Source organism: Pinus tabuliformis, chromosome 4_2 (assembly GCF_031772625.1).
Source record: "Pinus tabuliformis cultivar Carrire ecotype Pingquan chromosome 4_2, CPIR1, whole genome shotgun sequence".
Lineage (NCBI taxonomy): Eukaryota > Viridiplantae > Streptophyta > Pinopsida > Pinales > Pinaceae > Pinus > Pinus tabuliformis.
Genome location: NC_142304.1, coordinates 133521768 through 133526691, shown reverse-complemented (window position 1 = coordinate 133526691; position 4924 = coordinate 133521768). Strand labels below are relative to the sequence as shown.

The window sequence follows — 4924 nt, the reverse complement described above, 5'->3', positions numbered from 1 at the left end:
TCCTATAGACTAAATGAGAGCTTGATTCTATAGACTCAATAAACTCAGGATGTAGCTTCCTGATAATGTAAGTCCCAATCGATCTAATATACTAACTAATACTAATATAATTCAAAACAGTAAGAGTAGTCAACCAGTCAAATAAAACATAGAAAGGGTGTGTAAAGTGGTAAATTCAGTAATCAAACCCTGTGTAAATACCTACTCAAGCTACGTCAATTCTATCTTTAAACCATGGATAGGATGGTAAATTCATTTTATAAAGGGCGTGTACAATAAATGTAACAGTAGAACTTTCTTTCTATTTATTCCTACCCAAGTCTTTATGCCTATTGTTCCTATTAATTAGTCCTAACCAATATAAGAGAGTCTAAATAACTGCTCAGGAAAATGAAGGATTGAAAGGGTGTACCATACAAATTGTGTAGACATTTTTTGCCAATAAATAAAATAGAAAACTCAACATCCATCACACGAAAAGAAAATTTGTATGCTTATTCTGGGAAAGCACATAAATTTAAGAAAAATACAGATCTTAACATGGTTCATTGCTATAATCTACAAATGGGACCAATTCTTGCTAGCCTATGTGAGATGATGAATGTAACAATCAAATATTAGAAGCCCAATTGATTGCAAATGTGTCATGTATACATGGAATCTGTGCATGTGTAGAAGTATCTTAGTGAACACACTTTATGAAAATGTGTAATTGGCTCAATACCTGGGCCCTTGAGAAGTATGGAATATTGCTTTCCAGGCAATATAAAATATCCATAGTCACACCACATAAATAACTGCTATAATAGCTTCCATACAAGTTATCAATATTTTTCAACCCAAAATTCTTGTGATGAACAAAAAGAGAGTTGTACATAATTGGCAATAAATAAAATGGCAAACTCAACATCCAACACATCAGAATAGAATCTGTTAATGCCAATGCTGGGAAAGCACATAAATTCAGACAATATTCAGCTTAAAACATTATTCATCATTATAATATACACATGGAACCAAATATTACCAACCTGGTTATCGTCACTGAAGCCCAACCTAAAAGTTAATAAAGGACACTTCTAATCTTGTGAGCATGTCATATCTCGAACTAATATTTTCAGTTCAAATACTAGACAATGGAAATTGGCTAGCAAATGATTCAACCTGCTTTTTGATATCAATAATGCTATTTCATAGCTGGAAATTGTCTGACTTAATATATTCTATAAAATATTTTAATTTTGTACTTTTAACAGAGCCCTTAGCCTTAATGGCTATCTGCATCTCCTCATGGATAAAATCTGCAACCTTAATAAAGTCATCCTCAAGAAACCCACGGGTAGTTAATGCATGAGTCCCTATGTGTATACCACCAGGAACCATAACACTTTTATCACCTAAAAATGTAAGGTATGAAAGTAAGCTATATCATCTCATGGAGAAAGGAAAATCAATGAATCCCTTACATCTAAATATACAAAGAAAAAATTCATGAAACCTGGTACAAAATTCTTGTTCAGTGTGATAGAAGCAACATCCAAAACGTTCTCTACTCTTGCACCATCAATGCCCTATCCAAGCCCATTGATATATACCATGCTACATTCAACTAGCTAAATCCAATAGAAATCAATATACAAGTAGGTTGTGTACTCCAACATATGAACATAGGATCCTTACCAAGGGCCTCAAATAAACTAGAACTAGGTGATTTTCACTACCACCAGACACCAAATTGTAACCCAAATCCATTAGGATGTTTGCAAGGGCTCGACAATTTGCTACAACTTACTAAAACTATTTTACCTTTGATAAGAAACAAAATCCATTCAAAAAATAATTCGCATGCATGAATTTTACAGAAGCTTAGACATGTGAAAGTGCTACACCTGTAATTGATAAGCCTTGAACTTTGTAGTTACAACCTGTTTTAAACAAACAACCAACCCTCCTATGGTATGGTTATGTGGTCCTCCCTAGAAATCCACAAATTATTTCATGTATCTTTTAGAAACAAAATGATACAAAAAATTGATATATCCAATATTATGATATTAGTGAGTAAGAGAACAATATGGATGATGGAGGAAAGGAAGGAGAACTCAGATTGACCTGTAACCTTGGAAAAACTACATTGTTGATGGTTGTCTCTAGGTCGACCCCCAATAATGATTCCTTCCTAAAGAATATCATGCCTCCCCAAGGACCTCTTAAAGACTAAAAATCACAACCCTCCAATCCAAAAATATTCCAGAATGAAAAATATCAAAAAGATAAAAATGAAAGGAAAAAAGTGAAACAATTGACAAACAATTCAAGGAAACATAATGAGTTTCATCAAAGCTTTGATATAGTAGTGATAAGAAATGGAAAAACATAAAAAAATGAAAACAGGAAACTGATTCAAAGAACATGTAAGAGAATCAAAAGGAAAATCTACACCTCTTAACTCTATAATCACTCCTCCTATGATGGGAATGGCATATTTGTTTTAGTTCTTCGTTGTTTCTTGAACATTAATGGGATTCCTTTTCTTCTACAAGGGGGAATGACATAGATATATTGCATTAAGATAGATCCAAAAAAGCCCATCTAATATAGTCATATTTTTAATTGAAAGAGTGAAGTGCAGAGAAAATTAATAACATCAACTCACCTTGTGCGTTGTAGTTGTTACTACATCAAAAAAATCAAATGGACTGACCATTATAGAAGCAACGATGAGACCACTTATATGTTCTGTGTCCATCATTAAGTATGCCCCAATTGTATTGGAAATCTTCCTAAACCACAAACTTTTTAGTACTAAAAATCATAAAAAAATCCAACATTACATACTATAAGAACATATTAATAAAATCTGCTAGAATAAACATTGCTGGAAAGAGAAATTTTTGAAAGGACTGCCATTATAAGATCTGTAGAAATACTGAAATTCAATACCTACCTCATGCGAGGGTAATCAATATCTCAGGGATATTCACTAGCACCAACAATGATAAGCTTGATCCTAAAAAGGGTGGCATTCTTCTCAAGCATCTCATAGTTAATGAATCCTATAACTCAAGAAAACAAACCCAACAATTAACACTTTGAACACTTCCCCAAAATATTGGTTCAATATTTGTCAATCATGGAATTGTTTCCCTCCTAATTATTATTAGAATGGAAATGTGACCTCATCTGTGGACTCATCTAAACGATATGGCATTGATTCAAAGTAAATTGGTGTAGCAGATACACACTATTTTGTTGTCATGAATCCATGAGACAGATGCCCTCCATGTGGTAAGTCCAAACCCTAAACATTGCAAAGAAATTTTTCACATGTTACATGCCCAAATAGGAATGATAATCTTATCAAAGGAGGTTTGTAGTTCAGAACCATACACACCATAATGCGATGACGTGGTTGGAGGAGAGTTGTATAAACAACAAAAGTAGCTAGGGATTGAGATAATGGTTGAAAATTAACACCCCATGTACTGTTGTCAAGATGGAATGCTTCTAGGGACCTCTGTGAGCAAAGCCTGTCACTTTCGTCAATGAATTCACTGCCAACATATTATCTGCATGGCATAAATCCCAACCCAACACAATAGTGAATAAATATAGAAAAGTGTCCAACAACTGTATCCTTCATTATGATAACAGATACTCATGCAACAACTATAGGTCTCTACACTATAATGCTGAACCTAGAAACCATTACACACATGTCAAACATTCAAACTAAAAAGTACAGGTACAAAATCTAAGAGAAGTCTAGTTTAACAAGAAAAAAATACCAAGTGGCAAGAAGAAACTGTAAAGTTGCTCAGACACAATCAAAATCATGATGGTGCCATTCTTCACATTCCAAGAAATATCTTCAGGAACTTACCTCTTACCAGAGAGTCCTTCTGAATACTTGTTTGTTAGACATGATCCAACAACTTCCATAACCGCCTAGGATGTAAAATTTTCAGAATAAATAAGTTCCAAGGCATTGAGTTGCGACTGCTTTTCTTTCTCAATTATCACATTCATTTCATGATCGATCTCACTCAGAGGAGGATCTACAAAGCTCTGCTTTCCGCCTGCATGGAGTAGTTTACAAACTAGATAAAGAAATCACAATAAATTTAGTACCATCGGTAACTGAGGCATGGTTTGACAGGAGCATTAATTGTATTATTGAGGTCTACAATTTCTATTTGTTGGCATCCCAGGGGAGTCCAAATCAAGAACAAAGTCTTTATCAAGCCATTCACTAACCATTAACTCAATAAAACTATAAATCATACTGAGTTATTTGACATAGTTCATTAAATGAAGATAAGAGGCTCATTTGCAACAACTCAATTCACAAATGAATCTTCTAAGCACCTCCAAGTTAAACTATATTCAACTATGATACGTGATTTCTTCACTTGGTCTTCAAATGGCTGGATGATCAAGGATGTCATACATGCTATCTATACATGTAGCAATTTCAACCAAAAACAAATACATAAATAAATAAATCATAGCGTGAATTTCGAACAACATGCACACCTGGGAAGTTGCAGGGTTGCGCTAGCATGAACGCCAAAGGATTTCACATTGTCAAGCTTGCTGTGATAAAAAAAAGGTTTATATGATGGGCACAGCCTCAAACCTCCTAATTTTCCGCTTTTTTTATTACCAGTGAAACCCCAAAACTTGTTGTGAAGTTTTGGGCATCAAATTTGTAGTTGGGTTCAAATTATATTGACCCAACAAGTCCATCCCTACTGATCCACTGCCCATTATGACCTGCAATGAATACATTTGCACCTGAAACAAGAGCTATCCTATGGCATCAAAAGTGTAATTGCATAAAAGGAATGTCGATTTCATGCCAATAGGTCTCCTACAATGAATGTGCAAGAACGTAGTACATAGACCATTTTTCTATTCTCTT

The 4924-nt window shown here is 34.2% G+C and overlaps 1 pseudogene; it reads right to left on the bottom strand.

Annotated features, from left to right (window-relative positions):
- Positions 1-1122: 1122 nt before the first annotated feature.
- Positions 1123-4260, bottom strand: LOC149168588 (serine hydroxymethyltransferase 3, chloroplastic-like; annotated as a pseudogene).
- Positions 4261-4924: the final 664 nt, after the last annotated feature.